Source organism: Parus major, chromosome 4, assembly GCF_001522545.3.
Source record: "Parus major isolate Abel chromosome 4, Parus_major1.1, whole genome shotgun sequence".
Taxonomy (NCBI): Eukaryota; Metazoa; Chordata; class Aves; order Passeriformes; family Paridae; genus Parus; species Parus major.
Window position 1 is genome coordinate 46,068,316 of NC_031771.1, and position 19,811 is coordinate 46,088,126.

Here is a 19,811-nt window from a genome sequence, read left to right on the forward strand (position 1 = left end):
AGAGCAGGCAGACGAGGTGGTGGAAGCACAGGGCTGCCCGGGCAGGCAGGCAGCGAGAGCCCCACGCTAGCCAGCACCCACGGGAGCACACCAGCTTCTCCCAGGTACCGTTCTCCACTTTCATTTTCCCAGCCTTGGGAGGCAGAAGGGTTATGGTGCTGGGTTATAGGGTTTGCCAAAGCTTGTCTCTCTGGGAGCAGGAACAGGAGTTAGCCCTGATATTTTGCAGTTTGCTTTTATCGACTGTAGTTGGCTGAATGGTGTCATCTAGAGCACGGGTTGATTAACTCACGCTTGATTAGCTAGTTGTTTGGATTTTGTTGTGTCTTCAAATAAACAAAATTAGTGCATAATTGCATTTGAAAACTTCTTTGTCTTCTAATAAAACTCAAACCTGGCTTCTGCTCATCTTCTAGATGAAGAGCAGGAACAAGAGTCGGAGATTTTAATGAAAATGTGTAATCCAATTATTGCGACGGGGATGTGGGTAGTGACTCATGCTGAAAAATACTTGCTTATTTTTGACCAAGCTTAGCAAAAATAGGCAAAGTGACTAATTTTTTCAAGATTATTTCCATGTTCCTTGGAACATGGAACATGGACAGTAGACACAGAAAAAATACCAGGACTGAAGTTCCTAGTATGCATATGCCACTCAGAGAGGTGAAGATGAATAGATTCAAATTATTGTTTCAATTGTGTTCAGTGACTGAAAGTTTCTGCCAGCCAGTGGAAACTGACTCATTCACGCAGGAACAATCCTCCATGTGTGTTTTACTGGTCTGGATGTGTCTTTATAAAAGTACCTATCGTGACTCCTCAAAAAGTACTTTGTGCACCCCAGGCAACTGTCAAATAATCCTGAAGAGGGCTCAGTGTGAAGTGAATGACACGTTGTCTGTATTCATGATTTATTGTCAGAATGTTTTGTGTGCTAAACTAAATGCAAGAGATTTTTTTTTTTTTAAAAAAAGAATCTGTTGCTTCAAGTTTATCAGTGTCTGGCCCTAACTGTGGTTCCTTCATGTTTAAATCCTCTGTGATGTGCAAGAGATTTTCTTGATGTGTTTGCTAACTGTGCTTGCACACTATGATGTTAATACTCAGTAAATGCTCCGTGGCGTTAAGTTGTAGTGAAGTGTAGTAACACATTTACTTTATTAAAGGTAGTCTAAGTGTGGCTCCAGCTCCTAGCAGTACTAAAACTTCTAGAGCAAAGTGTAAGGAAAGGTTGCTGGAGAACAAAGCAACTGGATTCCCACAAATGGCTGCTTTAAAGGATTGAAATATGATTCAATAAAATTTTTGGTAAAGGCTGCATCATAATTTCAGTCTGTTGGTGAATTTGTAGACATAAAGCATGACTATGATTAAGACCTGTGATTTTCATCTGTGTCACAGTGTCGTGGGATTCTTGTCCTCTCCTCCCAGGAGCAGTATTTGACAGTGAATTGTATATTCCAGTATCTGACAGTAAATTGGACTGATGTAAAAATTTCTTGCACAGTAAAAAAAAAAAAAAAAGAAAAAAAAAAAGAAAAAAAAAGTGGTAAAATCTTATCTGAGAGTTCAGAGAGATTTAATTTTAAAAAATAAATATCTAAAACAAAAGACAGTGATGATAAAATTATCCTGTCTGGTTTCACACAAAGATAGGGTTCTAGCTGATGACTATGAGGGAGTTTACTTGGCTTAAATGGAAGGGATAAGGCTGTTGACAAAATCTGTTCAGTCTTTAAGTCCTGTTTGAGACAGCTTTCAGGATAAGGGAGCCATAACAATCTGTAAATTATGAACATTTTAAATTGTTTCAGTAAATAGTAGCATTCAGTAACAGTATCATTGCATGCTGAAATGAAGCAAACCGGTTTCATCCCCTGTGCTTGGTTTTCAGTGCAGCTGTTTACCAAGTTTCAGTTGGTTAAACCTGTGTACATAGACTGCAAGGAGCAGGGCTGCGCAGGGATCACGAGAACAATCTGGTCTGCAAAATCTTTTTTTGAATATACAAGGCAAAAAAGACTGAGACTGGCATTTAGACTGGGCTAGTTATAGAGTTGCAAGTCAAAAACAAGTCTCTCTTCACCCTGAAAGGCAGTTCCTGTGACACAGGCACTAATGCTAAACCTCTATGAAATAAAATGTCCTGGATCCCACGAAGTTCACATAGTAATGCTCTTTTAAATTTTCAATTTATATTTGAACCAGAAATTACCATATTAAAGGGATATTTTAAATGGGAATGATCTCTTCAGATACTTTGGGAGTGATGCTCTCAATGTAAGGGCCAGATATTCGAATGGCAAAAAAAGAAACCCTGACAAACAGAAACCCTCATGCAACCAGGATTGCAGAATGGGCATTGCAAAACTCCTGCTGTCTCCTCCCCGGAAAGTGTCAGAATTTCCCAGCTTGCCCATGCTTGCCAGGGCCCCACAGGGTGAGCAGTGCCCTTTTGGAGGTTGGAATAGCCTCAGTCCCTGCTCTCTGTGGGTGAGTGACAGGGCTGTCACTGTGAGGGTGCCAAGAGGAGCATCTGGGCCCAGTTTTCAGTGACCTCCTGCACCCGAGCACTCGTTCCAGTGGCTTACATCTGCTTACTGTATTTGTTTGTGTAGCAGCTCTCACACCACTGGTGAGATTCCCCATTACAAAGATGTTGACAACAACTCACCCAGTTCAGATGGGTAACTCGTGTCTTGCTATGCTGGACCTCTTTATTTAAGAACCTACCCCAAATGAGAACTTCAGAGTTACTGTTTTTCCCCCTGACAGCCACATGGCCACTGATTGTGGCCATTGGGCTTTGGGCTTGAGGCAGGAGAGCTCTGCAGTTTCTGGCAGAAGACTCATTCCTTCTATGAAGAAAAGCTGCTACTGGCTTTTCTTTCTAGGTATTGGACAATCTTTTCTATAGAAGTCTACTTGTACATCACCCACGCAAACAGAAAAACTCTTTGTGTCACTTTGGGAACAATTTAAAGCACTGGCACTTCAGTAGTTTATTTCCTGAAGGCAGAAGTGTAAATCTTAGTGGGGGACACTTTCTTTTATAGGAGTAAGAGTTTTCTGAAGGAAGCTATTTACTTTTTCTGAGCCAATTGAAGAAGCATACTTCTGAGACAATAAGATGACTTTCCTCTTTCTGTTGTAGTGAATGAAGTTATCAAGCAAAATCTAAACATTAAAAGACATTGTGATTAGACGCAAACTTACACATTTCTACCTGAGCAGAAGTACTAGCGATGCATTGAAACCCCAGCTTTTCAATTTTGCTAAAATAACACAAAGTTAACCTATAAATTGCAGCTGAATGTGTAATATAATTTCCATAAAATTAAGTAACTTTAATTATTTTAATTGCAAAAATTATTTTGTGCTGTATGAATGTATATGTGGTTCCCAGTGGTGCCAAAGAGAAATGAGTGCTTAGATCTTGATTTAGTTTTTCCATCTTTGCAATGTGTACTTTCAGTGATAATATTTCTTCATGTATTTTGTGCTTCCTGTAATAACTTTCAGAACTTTTATTTTCTCCGAAGTCAGATGTTGCACAGATCAGAGTGCAGTATATAGTTGATGATTAAGCATATCTATCCAGATGAATGGCAGTTCTGCCTTCCCCTCCCCGATGCTGGGTCACAATGTTTCCCTTTAATTGCAGCATTAAACAACTGTCAATATCAAACACCATTTGCTTGTACGTTAGAAGGCAGAAGCAGAAGTAATAACAAAAAATTGTGCATAGATGGTTTTTAATGGCTGGACTAAACAAACACTTACTTTCTCATACCACAGTATTCTGACTTACAGATTTACTGCTCCTCTTCCCTGCAACTCCCAGGCCACAAGAATTAAAAGCAAAAAGACACTAAGCAAAAGTGCCATAGTGCCATTGAACCTTTGTATTTAGAAAGAAACAAGCTTGAGAGGTCAGCAGATTGTATCTCTTGCATCTAATGAGTATTTAGATTAAAAATGAAAATGCATTGTTCAAACCAGATCTTTTTGGTTTTCTGAATGAAGAGTCAGCCTCTACCAACTTCTCATCCCTTTTGAAGAACTGCAGAAGCAGTCATTATTCAAGTCCTTCCTACCTCCTGAAAAGATATTACCAGATAAAACGCTGCGGTACTATAGCAACAATGGTCTCCAAAAAAAAAATTGCACATCTTGCTCCTATCTTCTTTCCTCTGGGAAGTCTCTGCTACCTCAAGTGGAAGCAACCCCACAACAGCCCTTGAACAAACTGTTAGCTGGGATCATGTTAAGCTTTGCTGAATAGAATACTTTCACCTGAAAAATTTGGGATGCTTGAAAAGGCGCATTGCTATGTAAACATTCTGTAATGCACAGAAACAGCTTTTGCCACCCTGCTAATGCTTCTCCAAGTCATGGCCATTCAATCATGAAGCTCTTCCTTGAATGGCTCCCAGAGATGATCGAACCACACCTGTAGTTAGCTCTTTGTGGGCAGACAATTTTACAGACCTGAAACCAAGGATTTGACAATAGAAACTTGGTGGATAGGCATCTTCAGGATGAATTTAACAGGATTACTTGGTCCATTGGTGTTAATCAATGGGAATAATAGATAAATTCTTGATTCTGCAAACCTTCCTCTATCTGGTAGCAGGTTTGTACCTGTTAACTTTATCCTGGGGGCCTACATTGCAATTGCATCCTACACAATGAAGGGACTGTGCTTAGGAGTAAATCTGAAAGGGTTTACCCTGCCTGGGTCATTGTATGGACATAATATCAAGGATAGCTCTGAATGGATTTCCAGGGAAAAACAAGCTATATTACCAAAAAATCTGTAGTATGTGGCTATGGATCCCATTCCATATATTCCTATATTTTTATCTCCACAACATTTTTATTAAACCTTCTTGTCAATCAGCATAGAAGCACAAAGCTTAGCTCTGTGGCAGCAGTCATATGGGAATCTCTCGACAGAGGGGACGCTGTTTGAAATTGAGTAATGCTCTTGTTATTATATCACAGTGCCTGCAAAACCAGTATCATAGGGGAGAGTGGGAGATGACCAAGTACATCTATCAAATGAGCACCACTGATCCCAGCAATCTCTGTGGAAAGAACTTGATATGGTGGTGGGCATGGGGGAACCCTGCTGCCCTTGGTTGTGAGAAGGCTGAAAGGCAGGAAAGGGGCTCTGGACATCTGGTGTATCAGGACAACATTGAGAAAAATTCCATGGAAGGGAGCAATGTCACAGAAACAAACAGAGAGAGTGGTAGGAGAAGGGAACTGTAAGATGGGCTGCCTGGAGTGCAGAAGAGCTGCCTGTTTCAGTGGTGTATCACACCCCACAGCAGAAAGGTGTCATTTGGCTGGAAATCCAGGACTAGAATGCTGAGGGGCAATATAAAGGGCCTAAACAAGCCTCTCTTCTAGACAGCAGGCAACAGGCTCCTCCTTTTCACAATCTGGAGATAAGGGGAATGGTCGGTACATCCAGTGGAATTGTATTTTGACAGGCTCAACAGGCTACTGTCTTCTTCCTCAAACCTGATGGGGTTTCACCCTGAACTAAAGCCAAGAAAGACTCTCCTGATCCATTTCGTGTTGTGTGGTTGTTCCAATGAGGCTAAAGAAAATTTCTTTCTGATCAGCCAGAGTGAAAACAATCACTGTGATTCTGTGATTCTGTACTACCACCATAATTACAGGTAGCTGACAAAGCTAGAGTCATGTACAGCTGTTGAATATGGTACTGTTTGTATGCTAAGTTTTTCACTCTAGTAGTACTCTATTTTGTGCTGCAGAATATTTTGATGTAAATGGGAAATTAGCGTTAATGTTGGATACAAATGCTATGACTTTCACTAACCAGAATAATGTACATGTTTGCAACTGTACATTTTTTAAAGTGACTGCTTTCTGCACAGGTGTAAAGCATATGTTTCAATGAAGAATGTGTTTCTTTTTAGTTGTTCTTAAAAATGGCAAATGGAAAGGTGAGCAGCCCTCTGAAAATAGAAATGGGATACATAGATTTATTTTAAACTTCATGATGACACATCTTCCCAACAGAAGAAAAGAGGGAAGGCATGGAAATTAAATCTGATTAAGGACTTTCAATTTATGTTCATTCAACACTGTGGGCTCAGCTCTGCTCTTCATTTGCATTTAAACAAGGAAGTTTCAATAAAGGAATTGTTGAATTACTTGGGAGTGTCTTCAGGGTAGTGTGAAAAGACAGTGAAAACTATTCTGTTCATTAACCACGGGGGTAGGAAGTTTACTGGGACTTCTGAGTGCATTTTGGGAGAGCAGGGAGGGTCCACCCGCAATGGCACATGTGTAGTTTTAGACACAGTGTAATTGTGTTAATTTTAAGGTGTGATGAGTTTTAAACTTGCTTAGATATTTTGCTGCATCGGGGGTCTAATCAGAGTTTTGTTTTGTGGAAAACTAGAGAACTAGGTTAAAAACAGGTCAAGAAGGAATTATCTCAAAAGCATGCAAAATAATCATTCTTAGTCAAATTCTAGAATTTCTGATGGATAATGGCAAAAATAGTAAACTGGTTAATTCTTCCCTCTGGTTCTTTATGGTGATGAGCAACCTTCTTAAACCCCTACCTAATGAAGTGAAGGGACTCTGTGCTAGCACCACGTAACAGAGCTTCACGGTGCAGATCTCCATTAGCCCTGGGTATGCAGGACACTCCAGTGACCTCACTAGACTTTGTGTCCAGAGTCCATGATTGCTCTCCTTGGCAAGTTATTAACAGGCACTTAATTTTATAATACTGCTGAACTTTGAGGCCTGATTGTTTCATTCTAGAGTATACCATAAAGTTATGTTTAAAAAAAAAAAAGTGGGGTGGGGAGGGGGAAGGTTATTCTCAAGAACTCAGATTTTTACAAGTTTTTTAGTAAGTAAACTTTTGGAATACAGTTGTGCTAACATGCCAGGCTATGAGAGATAGGATCTGTGCCTTCTCTTTTTTCTTTTTTTTTTTTTTTTCCCCTGCTTGTCCAATCCACTTCTAGGGATTTTATTGTTTTGTTTAAATTCAGATTTCCAGAGTTGTTATTCTGTAAATTACTTAATGTTATGTTTCTGTGAGTGAATTACAAGCAGTTTAAAAAAGGCTTAGTGTGTCTTGTAGATCAGTTTCTGTGTCAAGACAGCAGAAACTGGGAACATCTCTGGTTTGTGTCCTTCAGGCTGTTAGCAAGCAAGATCTGCAAGTTTTTCTGAGGGGGACACACTCAAAGACCTGACAAATAGATGTGCAAGCAAGTTCCTCTACTCCTCCTTTTTAATCCCTCAGATCTCCTTGACTTTGGAAGGCAGTTAATATTCAATACTATATCTGCAGGTGGAGTTTTGGTATTTAGAGACGATGGCAATTCCTAACAGAAAAGTGATTGCACATAGATCAGCAGCTGGCATTTGACCATTCCAGATCTAAACTTCACCTGATCAAAAAAGAAAAGAAATTATATTTTTTTAAATTAACCAACTTTGCAAATGTTTTTAGCTATGAGGGCAGCTTTTTGAGACTATCACATTGGTGGTTTTCTTACATGCAATAGATTTTCCTGTTTGCTTATAACAATATCTGGGACTGGCAGTTTTTAGTCATAAATAATTCAAAATTCAGTTAATTCATAGTGTCTATAAGTCTCCTGTCAGTTCTATCAGTAAGAGATAATTAGGGTCAAATATTTGGGTTTTGCTGGGGGTTCTTCTGAAAATTAATGTGGGATTGAGTGAAGAGACTGGGAGGTGGTTTTTTATAAGAGCCATCACCAAAATAAATATACCCACCTGGATCATCTCTTCAGCTTTCAAATAGGATTTATTTCTGATTCCTGAACATGGTCTATTTCTCATTTATTCCTCTGGCTGCTCATGTGAAAAAGAACAGACACAAATGCCAGAAAGATGGGACCCCCTTCCCCATCCATAAAAACAAGGAAAATTCACAGGAAAGGACAGGAGAGCTGCAGCCCAGGTCACAGTCCCAGCTGCCTGGGGAGCATGTGCATGGTGACTCCATTCCCTGGCCCATGAGCAGATAGATCCAGTGGAGAGAGAGCAGTTTTGCCTTGCTGAGGAGGACACAATGCACAGCCATGATGGATGCTGACTGGGCAAGTACTGAGGGGGGAGACGTTCAACCCTTTGCAGCTTCTCAGATTATTATACAGCGATTAAAATAGATCCCCCCATGTAAAAACATGCCATCAGATAACAGGACACTCTGACTCATTAAATGGACCCTTGCCAAAATTGCTTCTGGAGTGTTCCAGTTTCTTGCTTGGGTCATGATGTTAAATCATTACTTGCACTCGAGTTCTATGAGCCAGCCACTTGCTGGTAGAATAGAGTCATAAACACAGCTGTGCTGGCAGCTACCTTTTAAAAGATTTTCTCCAAGCATTGGGCTTGACTTTTAAAAATAGCCTGTTTCTTTTGCACAGCCTCTCACCTTCAAAGCATGACCCCCTTGCTGAAATCTGGTTGTGAAATACGACTTTCCCATTCACCTGCTAGCAGTGGGATGCTTTCTGTGCAAGCTGGGCATAATGGCACAGTATTTCATTCCTGTTTGGTGATTTAAGGCTCTCAGCAGCAGGCTCTGCTATGATGTGCCCCTCTATCCTCTGCTTGCCTGTGTCTTCCCAGGGGAAGATGCCATTTCCATTTGTGTATGGTTTTTTTGAACCACTTGTACTGCAAATGCCTGTGAGAAGGGGGCAGACATAGGGATGTCTGCAGCATCCTCAAAGTGGTCCAATGCTAGGTGCAGATTTCTGCACATTTGTAAATGAAATAACCTTTTTTTATAGGCCATTTAGACATTTCATAAAACTACTCCACTTCTGAGAAACCAGAAGAAAAATAAATTCTGCCTCACCTGACCCCAGGGTAGGTTTCTCCTGGCAAATTTCAGTAGAATCGCAGAAAGTCATTTGGAGATATGACACCAAGCATGTGCCGCTTGCACCTCGGACTTCCAAATTTATTTTGCCTACTAGACACTGTTTTTGTTTAGAGTAACTTCTGCAACCAGCAGTTTTCATTTATATTTACTAAGTATGTTGTGTTGCTTAAGGAAAATAAAAGTAGGTAGCAGAAAGTTTATTAATTTAAATTAATATAAATTTTTTGTTTGCATCAGAAGCTGGGGGTGGCCTGCTAACCTCTCTGGAGCAGGCTGGCTCATCCATACAACAGGTGTCCCCTTCTGTGATGACCCTCCTAGTTCTGAGGCATAATAATAATTTCTCATATGCTTTTTGTTTGCTGTCAGCTCCTGAACTATAGTATATAGAGTGGTGTCATGAAACTGAAGGTGTGCATTTGACCGGAGCATAGGGTCACACAGGGTCACCTGGGAGTGCAACAATACTCTTAGAAGATTCTGCTGCATCAGCCCAAGCAACCATTCCTGGCACTAGCTGATCCATTTTGTCTGTCCCTGGAGCCACATTTGGACTTTGGTCAGGAAGAATTGGCTGATTCTCTCAAAAAGAGGACCCAAAAGAGAGCAGAGGGTTTCACTGGCTGGGAATGGACGGGACACATCCCCTGCTGTCTCACAGGTCAAATGGAGGTGCAGCACAGGCAGTGGGCCAGTCCTTCCTCCACCAGGAATCTCCTCCTAGAAGTAAGTGATCCTTGTTCTGAGTGGAATTTCTGCAGCTCCTCCTCAAGAGATGAGAGCTAAATCCAGGTGATGTGCTTGTGCTATGGCCTGTTGAGATTCTTTTTAAGCAAAGCAGTTTTTGTGCAGAGCATACATGATAAGAACCAAAAATGTTCTTCTAAGAACTCAGTTGCAATTTCATGTCCAGAGTGTAATTTATGGGCCAAACCAAGAGAAAGAAGCGCTGAAAAGCAGGGCAGAGAATCTATCTGAGTTGTAAGACCCCAGAAGTAACCTTTATCCCAGCTACAAAAGTTGGGGCTCTTGTGTGCCACTCTGCACTGAAATGCAACACATTCCTTTCCCCCATGCCACATCTCCAGTTGTTGGTTCCTTTTTCTGAGCTAGGAACTGACACCAAGTTTTATAAAACATTATTATCCCAGCTTGACAGGCACTTAGAGAAACTCCTAACAGGTTTTGATGCTATCATAAATTTGCCCTGCTTTCACGCTGTTCCTTATTTTCCTTGATAATCCCAGTCTAAGTGTATAATAATATTCATTCTGGCTGTGCAGCTGAGGAAGCACTGACTTCCCTGTTCAGATGAGAAACAAGAGTATTGTTTGATATTAAACAGTATGTTGTTTTGGTGCTTTTGCTGCTTTTGAGTGTAAGGACATCAGAAACAAAGCCCTATAATGGGATAATAAATAAACTGTGTTTTCCCTTTGCTGAAATAAAGGCACAGTAGTGTGCAGTGCATTAGCTGTCACAGGTTTCCAAACCAACAGGCAGACAAGCAGTGGGATTGTTCCCTTATACATCCTTATCAGAAGATATCCTCTACTCTTCAGATTTCTACCTGTCCTCGGTGTTTCTTCCTTGTTCATTATAAGGTCAGCTCTTCCGGAGTATGTTTCTTTAAGTCTAGTTTAATTTAAAAATGTTATGCTTAATGAAATAAAGTACAGCATAGTCTCAGAAAACTTTACTCAGGGTTAGAATGTAACTGTGTACTTTTTTTAATAAAGTTAGTGTGACCTGGGCAATGTAGTGATTAAAATTTGTGTTTGAAAGACAGAACTATTTTTTTATGTGTTGTTGCTTTAAGACATGAGTAATTAAAGTCAGATTTCCCAAGCCCAGTATCTAGGCACCCATACAGTCTTCAAAGGCTCTTGAGCATGCTTATTTCCTACTTATCTCAGTGTGAATTTGACAGACAAGGACTGGAGGATTTAAAATCATTATAGCAGGCTGATCTATGATTAATACAACTTACTAAGTCTGCTTTCCTACAATACCACTATAGGAATGCAGAGAAATTCCAGCTTTAGTCCAGGTTCCCAGCAATTCCTATCCTGCCAGCCTTTGCCCTTCTCCTGTGTACCTCTCTGCAGCCTGTCCTGCAGGCTGTGTGGCTGCTGAGAGCCACAGATGCCACCAGCTGCATGTACAGCCCTGCTGGCTACTGCTTCCCCAAACAGCACTGGGGAAAAGCTCAGCTCTGCTGCTTCTCTCTCAGCTTGTAATCTCAGAGTTAGTCCTGGCTTTCCCAAGGCTGCATGAGCTCTCTGAGACCTCTCTCCACCCAAGAGAGGTTTGGCTGCACCTGGTGCAGAGATCCACAAGTGGGAATGTGGAGATGAAGGACTGGCACACTTGTCACATGTTTCTAGTCCCTGCAGGGGTAGGGTGTGAGACCATTTGTAGGAAACCAGGATGGGAACACCACATATTCAGCAAAAAGGAAGAGCATGCAAGTGCTAGGATGTGCAAACAGGGAAATTAACTCAGGCAAAGACAATGAGTCTATTATTGCCTGTTTGCTCAGTTATAGCAGCAAACATTGTTTGTCTTCTGTGCCAAAATGCACTCTCTCCTCTTCTAAATTTTACAGTAGTTTCTATGTGTGTGCTTTCAGTGTCACAGCAGCTTTACTGCTAGAGCACCTGCCATTAGTCAGAGTGACTTTAGCCTTTTAACCATGAACTACTGCTGGACTTTGTTCACTTTGACATGCTAACCTTTGGCCAGCTGAAGTAGGAGAGAAGCTGGCTGCTCTTGGCGAAGCACGGTCACAGTGTACCCAGGGAGGAACCTTTTGTAAAGTGCCCTTTAATCAGCTACAGTCATCGTTAGGGGTTGTAATGATTTAGGTTTCGTTGACAGTCTCAGGAAAAGAGCATCTGAAAGCACAAGATCTGTCCTGCTGCTTCTCTGTGACCTCCTAAGTCCCTGGCTGAGGTCTCGAAGCAGTGGACAGCCGGGTGCTGGGGACACAGCACTGACTGAGGCACCGGGTGTGTGACGGCTTAGCAGGGCACGATCCTCCTTCTGCCAGCCAGCTGAGGAACGACCAATAGGTTAGTAACCATACCCTATGGCAATGTTGTGGTCATGGTTATATTTCCTGTGGTATTTAGAAGGGGTTCAGTTTGTGTCAAAGGGAGCCTGGATAGTGAGAGACCTGTTTCAGTCTCTTGGGAAGTAGTACATGCCCTAAAACACAATTTGCATTGGGGAGGTGGTTATGGAAAATCTTGTTTCAGAAATCTGTCTTCTTGGCCACTAAATGCAAGAGACTGTCTTATGTTTTAGGTAGGAAAGTTGATCTTTTATGAAGCTGACTATGCTCTGAGCATGACTGAGAACCCCTGTTAGAAACAGGCAGTCATTGCGGAGGCTCCTGCTCTTCCAGGTCGCCAGTGTCCTGTGCCACAGCATGTACAGCAACTCTCATGCTGTGCTCCACAAGTGATCTTTTAATGCTATGTTTCATCTTCTATGGTGATCAATAGCACACCAAAAGTAACCTTTTCAAGTGTATAAAATGGTCTTTTCTAGAGTAAAGACACAAAGACAAAATACTACATTTTTTCCTCTCTGAAATGATATAGCTCCGTAACTGCATAAAGAAATTACTTTTCCTTTGTTGGTATCATCAAGGCAATTTTAATCCACTTACATACATTTCATTTCTAGAAATAATTGTTCCTAAAAGAATTGAGAGTTTCCAAAGGAAAGAAGTTTAAAGCCTCAGGATAACCTTACTACTCTTCTTCGGTCTCATGATACATCTTCAGAAAATAACTTTGCTTCACTTTTCAAAGGCCAGACATTAGAACAAGGCAAACCACACCATGTGATAGCTTTATTTGCATTTTCTGGAATGTCCTCTCTTGTACATATCAACAGTTTCATACCATGAAACATGTAAGAAGTCAAATTAAAACCCTAATGTAACATAGTTCATGTCAAGCATGATGATGTGGCACCAAGAGTGTATTGGCTTCATTCAAATAAACTTATACACTGACAAATTTCAACCACCTCTTCACATACACCCCTAAATATAAAGAGAACCAATACTTTCTTCTACAGATAGAAAACTCAGAGGTCATGTGAAAGTCTAAGTATTTGGACAGATGACAATCTGGTGGTTGCCACATTAATCTATGTGCTAGATAGCAATATATTACATTTTACATTACATATTATAATAAATTGCACTAATCTTTTGGAATACTCACCAGTGAGGTAGCCAGAAAGGCACTGTCTTCCTCCTTTGGTTCTCTGAAGGTAGCACACAGCCCTACAAAGGTCACATTTCAACCATTTTAGTTTGTATGGAGACTGTTGCAGCTCTTTCCCTAGATATTTGGTAAAATGCTTACTTTGAAGATGTAACCTGCACATATTCCCTCCAGTTAAATGTGATTCCTTTAGGAGTGAGTTTACCTTGCTTGTTTTTAGGAAGGGCAAAATCACTGACCTTTTAAAGTTCCTGAGAAGACTTTTAATTTTTTTTCGAAGAAGTGGAGTATCTCTGCATACTTACTGCCATTTGTCACTCATTTTAACACACTGACAAGCTGCAATTTCCTGTTTAATTGCAGATGCATCCTTGCAAACAGATCATATCTCAGGTGCATGGTGAGCATTATTTCTGCCCCACAGCTGAGAACAGTTGATCACATAGGTTATAGGTTATATCTCTGCTAATAAATAAACAAATAAATGCTGGGGTGTTTTCCCTGAACCCAAAGACAGCACAGCAGACAACCTTTTAGATGAAGTCTTCTCCTTCCCCCCCAAAACAAGGTGGCCTCAACCACAGGGGAACACACAGCTTAGGCAGTCCAAGTGTCTACATCCACCCTGCAGAAGAGAAGAAATCTGAGAGAAACAGAGCAGAGCTGAGAGTGCAGATACTGCTCAGAAGAACTCATTTTGTGGCTCCAGCCCCTGCTTTAGCCAAAAAGCAACGTGACCTGGGCAACTGTGGCAGAGAGGGGATGATGTCTGAGAGTCCCACACCAGCAGTGGGCCCCAGCTCAGGTGCAGCTGCAGAAGTGAAAGTGCCCTTTTACTATTTAAGCATGTTTGGTTAAGGTGAGTGTTTTCACCACAAGGTTGCAAAGTTCCTATCAAGAGTCGCTTATGTTACACTTCTGTTTGTGTGCCATGCAAGTGGCTTGATATGGAAATAGCTCTAGGACTTGCCAGCGCTGTAGAACGTGTTTGGTGGAACAACAGGCAAATCCATCCTGTTTCCTACACTGCAGAAGCACATCTTAGACTGGCAACATGGTTCAAGTCTCCCCAAAACAGTGGCTCAGGAACAGCATGCCTGCAGCTTGTTTCTGGAACAGTGTTGGCTGCTGAGAAGAAAGCTCAGCTGGAGGCAGGTTTGCAGCCCCAGTCCTGCCTGCCCATAGGGAAGGTCAGCAGTGGAGAGGAGCAGACAGGATACAGACACTGGCAGAGGAGGAGCCACAGTGCTGGGCTGAGGTTAGGTAAGGCAAGGGCACGTGACAGCATTGGTAAATCTGTGCTGGACCTTATGGACAAAGTCTGCCGTGCGATGGGCCAAGAGGTGTGACCCCACTCCTGTCTCATGGCGGCACCCTCCACTGATGGGTGACTTGCTTGTAGCAAATTCTTTCCTTGTGAAGTCCCATCACAGGTGTTCTAACAAGCATGGGGCCGGTATAAATCTCAGTCTGCATAATGCAGACCTCTCTGGTAGTGATGCCTTTGCTGCACATGCCAGTTCAGACTCTGCCAACATCATCAAAGCTGCTTTTTATAATCCTGATAGTAAATCAGTTTTCTGAGAAATGGAAGTTGTGGACATGTAATAAAATATAAGAGATGCTGGAGTTAATGGATATTGTAAATTCCCCAGCAGATTATTCAGTCTCCTGTAGTCTAAAATTTTCCTTCATGTTACTGGAAGGCAGAAAAATTAATTTGCCTTCCTAAAGGAAACTGTAAGTTTCCTTATTGGATAACCTCTTTTTATACACAATTTCCATGTGATGCTTATTGTTTCATTTTCAATAAAGAATGAAAATAGAAAGGATTTTGCCCTGAACCAAGATGATGTCAGTTGGTTGGCAGAAGAGTTCTTCCCTTAATATACTTATATTCTGCAAGCTGTAAAAAAGCAGAGCAATTACTGGAAGAGACTGTGTGTGCTAACCACACTCATTTTCATACCCTGATTCTGAAAGTCAGCTGTAAATATATGGTTGGAGACCTTTATTCTCCTTCTTGTGAACATGTATCACAAAACCCTGTGGTTTTCTTTTCAAAAAGGCCCTGGAAGGAACCAGCGAGAACGTTGTTTGCCAGTGACCTTTTGATTATCAAAACTGCTTGGTACATAGTTGGCTTGTGCTGGCTGGATATCCCTGCTAGCCACAGGAGGTGGCCACTGGGTGCTGTTCAGTGACCTATTGAGCTCACACTACTGTGCTGCCCCTCCTTCCTGGATTCCTCTGGGACCTTCAGCCTCTCAGTAGCTGCAGTGCTAAAATTCACCAGCTGCTTACAAACTTACAAAGAGTTGCAATTTGCTACTCTACCCTCTGGTCTCCCTGATTCAGCGAGCTCCTTGGTGTTACAGAAAGGCTGTCATTTACCCCACTGTGGAATCTCACTGGCCTCCTCAGAGGAGGAGCTGTGCTCTGAAACTAGATTCAGCAGGTTTTAAATGAAACCCTTTCCATGTTTTCTCATGGATTTGCTCAATGCTGGTGACCCGACAAATGCTTGAAGCCAGCAATGCTGGCAGAGGAACAGGTCCCACCTTCTTTTACCCCTCTGCCAGCACAGGTGCGCAGGTGGTGTGGGTGGGTGCATGGTGCAGCTGCACAAACGCTTGTGGCAGCACATGCAGAGGCTGCAGGAGGGATGGAGTGGGACCCTGCGTAGACAGCACCAGTTTAACACACTGGTGAAGCTGTGGTGTCTAAGAGTGGTCTGGAGCAGCCACATCAGGCCAGTGAGGGCAAAACCTTTTTCCTATGGAGTGTTTTATTTACCCTAGGACTGAAAGGCAATTATCATATTAACCTCCCTTGTAGATATGTCTATCCAGAACCCACCCTGCATTTATTTTAATGGAAAGCAAACATGCCACAGAAGTGTAATGGCTATGGCTACATAAAAAAACCCCACAACTTTGTGATTTGCTGGTTTCCTTCTGGTTTGTGTGCTAATTAAAATCTATTACACTCCATGGGTTTGTTCGTTATCTGTTTCCTTACATTTTGGAACCTAAAGTCTGCTTTCAAGTTTAAATGAAAGCACAAAATTCTACATGGGGAAACTGAGCCTGCTTGTTACAGTGATCCTTTGTGCTGACTTTCATTGCAGAATGACAGTAAAATAGATTTTTGCTAAAAATAGAACAAAACCTTTGTGTAGTGACCGTAAAGGTTTTTAGAGCAAATCCCACTGCCCATGAACCAAAGAAGCCTAAGACTAGAAAACAAAACAGGAAAGTCCAAGGTGTGGACTTTCCAATTTGGCCAAATTTCCCCCTGTTGCTAGGCACACCACCTTCAGGTCTGTGAGTTTGTCCTCTCCATGGTGGGATAAAGCATGTGGCTGGCTGGCAGAGCAGATGGGGAGTCCATCTTTAAAAGGGCAATTCTTGTGATGTGGCAAGGTAAGGATTAAAACATTGGCACAGGTTATTGTGTAGAAGAAGTTTGGGTGTGAGAGAACTTGGAAAGCTGTACCTGTAACAGTTTATGTTCTCTAAAGGATCTCCCCAGGTTTTTGTCTGCAATAGCTTAGGAAAGTCAGGAAATGACAAAATCTGCTGTATTAACTCACATTGTATAAGAACAAGTGTAAAATAACATGTTATTAATTTAAATAAAGTGGTGTTGTCCCTTTAAACATTCGAATAGGCAATAAAATTGTTCTATAAACATGGGGGAACCTGTTCTACCAAATACAAAGTGGCTTTGTTAAAAAGAGAAGGAAATGATAGAAAAGGAAAAAATATGCTGAAAAAATTTGTTACATTATGAGATCCCAATTTTTGTGGCTGAATTGTGACTGGGTTTATGTGTGAATATACTGATGAAGGCTTTCTGAGATTAAGAATAGAGACCTTGTCAGTCACTCTCAGATTCATGTGTCTTTTCAGTGAAATATTTTACGTGGTACATTCCCTTCTCATTCTACTGCAGTCTCTCAGTAGTTTTTGAAGACCAAATAAACCCATAAAGGCAAACCCATTGCTCACTCCTTACTCTCCCTTCTCATTTCACTTTCTCATGTGTTTGCACTGTCACATAATGCTAAGTTTCCATCATGAAATATCTCCTGAAAACCTATTTACTACCATAATCATCAAAAATACTCACTCTATGTGGACAATGGCATCTCTCCAATAAAATGATGAGCCTGTGGTCAGCCTCTGAATCTTCCAAAGCATTTGGGTTTGATCTTTCTAAAAATCTCAGAAGGCAGATACAGTGCTTCATTAGTGTTTGTCATCACACTGAGGAGCCTGGTGCACTCAATCTGTAAAGGCCAGTTGATTGCCTACTTGTGGAAGAGAGACAGCTGAGGGGAAGCTCACCAAATTGCTGGAAGTCTTTTCTGCACCAGGGAGAAGATCCCCATTCACAGGCATGACCTTATTCCAATGAATATCCCTTTTTTCCTTCAAATTTCCAGCCTTTTTATCACTATATTCAGGATAATAACTATTTAGGAAAAATCTTTCCCCTGCAATCCCACTACAGTAAAGAATAAAAGGCAATAGAAGGTTTAAGGAAAACATGGGTATGGATTGGTCTGGACTGTTCCCTTTCACATCTCTTAGGATTTAACGCCTGTTAAATCTCCTGTTCACTGTCAATAATTAAAATTAAATTAAATCAAAACAACTTAATATGTATATTATTATTGTAACAGTGGGTGGGCTTTACTCATTATAGGCAGCTGTACATTAGGAAAGAAGTGCTTATATTTTCACCCCAGAGCAATGGATGCTGTATGAAGAGAGGAACGTGTGGTGTATATACAATCCATCCTCCTTGCTGCTTACCTGGCTCTGCCCTTAACACTTCTCCACTCTTCCTTATGTGCCATTATAAAGAGGTATATAAAGAGTACAATCATTATGAACACAGTGGTTTTGAAGTCAAAGGAAGCTAGGTGTCTAATGTCAGGGGAAGCTGGGAGACACGCTGCAGAATTCTGTCCAAACTTCTGAAGTTCCTTATAAAAGCACAGCCTGCAGGAAAAATTAATATATTTTTTAATTCTGCCACTGGGAATGGTAACACCTCAAAATACCCTGCAACAGATGATCTGTTGATGATCCTTGCTTTAAACAATAAATAACTTGGAAACTAACAACAGGATGCAGCTAAACAAAATAGAAATTAATATGAAATGTGAAATTAATATTTCATTTTCATATTAAATGAAAGGCTAAGGGTTCAAGAAGCCTCCCTACATGATTCTAATTGATACAGCATTTGAACAGCCTTCTGAAAATGAGCCCATCAACTCACTAGCTTTTTCACTTACACCAGAATAGTCTTCTCTGGGCATTCAAGTACACACACAATTGTAGTTGATAGGATTCACTTTACAATACTTTTAGCAATAAGTTTGGTTTGTTTTCCAACAAAAAAAAAATGAAGTAAGAGAAAGATACTGAATTTTTTAATCAATTTATTTGACAGAATTTTGCGAATTCATAATTGCCGGTTTTTTATGTTCACCATCTTACAGAGATCAGTGGGATTGAGGCATGGATCTTATATTGGCAGAATCTCCTAGATTTTATCCTCACTTTTGATACTGATTTTTTCCATAGTCTTGGGTAAACCATTTAAATTTCCTTGCTGCAGCTTACCTGCCTGCAGGGCAGTACCTGCTTCTCTGCAGCTCATGTTGCTAAGGGGTTAACATTTGCAGGGATGAATTCTGAAGATGAAAGACTTGCACAGTAGACTTGGGCTGCCAGCACTCTGGGACCAGGATCCAGGTTCCAGGTGTGTTTGTACAGTGTCTAACACACCACAGCCCCAGTACAGTGGATAAACAAGCATAAAAATCCAGAATAGAGTGATTGTAGTCACCCATTGGTTTGCAGTGTAAGTAGAACAGCTCTCCTTCCTGTTTGCTTTCAGAAACTGCCACAAAGATGCTTCTTTTGCCAGTCTTTGCCATCCTCCACATTTTTCTCTCCAACTTGGAGCCTTCTGATATCAGAGCGTTTATCGCTGCACCAACTGACTCCCCTACCCCTCTTCCCTCTTGACCAGCCTCTGACTTGGCAATATAAAGTTGTTTTTCAAGTTTTACATGCCCAGACTAAAGAACTCAGAGGACAAGAATAAACTATTATGTAGGACCATCTCAAACAAACTGACAGTGCTTCCTCTGCAGAATATACTTGTATTTATGGTTTGTCACTGAGAGGTTAAGACACTTTTCCTGGCACATGTGGATGCCCTGAGGTTGTTGCTTGTGTGCTGTTTGGATGGAGGTTTGGGCCAAGCTTTCTTTTTGGGGTGGGAAAAAACAGCAAAAAAGGAGAGAAAGAAGAAAGGAATGGTTATGCTGATAAAAAACACCTGGGAAAGGACTGAAAACTGTAGTTGTTTTGCTACTGCAATATGCTTTTCACCTTCTTCAGGCTGTCTCCTTTCCCAGAAATCAGCCATCTTTCCCATCAGAAATCAGAAAGGTATGCCCTGCTCCCTCTTCTCCCACTGGCTGGTTGTGCACACTGCTTGCCAGCCGGGCGAATCCATCATCCAAAGAGTGTTTCAGAGCAGTTCCTCCTCTTGGCTGCTTGAGAAGGTGTGTTGTTTGCTTTGCCTAAGTGCTCCCAGGGCCTAATGCTCCG

General features: G+C 41.3%; 1 protein-coding gene across 4 annotated transcripts in view; it reads left to right on the top strand.

Annotated features, from left to right (window-relative positions):
- The window catches only part of RBM47 (RNA binding motif protein 47), a 74,393-nt gene that overhangs the window by 33,592 nt on the left and 20,990 nt on the right, over nucleotides 1-19,811 (top strand). Inside the window, exon 1 of one of the 4 annotated variants that reach the window (XM_015625386.1) lies at nucleotides 1-104. The exons of 2 other annotated variants lie outside the window; for them this stretch is intronic. The gene's annotated coding sequence lies outside the window, so the exon portion shown is untranslated. Of the gene's footprint in view, nucleotides 105-11,704; nucleotides 12,001-19,811 lie in introns of those variants that run through there. One more of the 4 variants, XM_015625384.2, reaches the window with a different exon arrangement.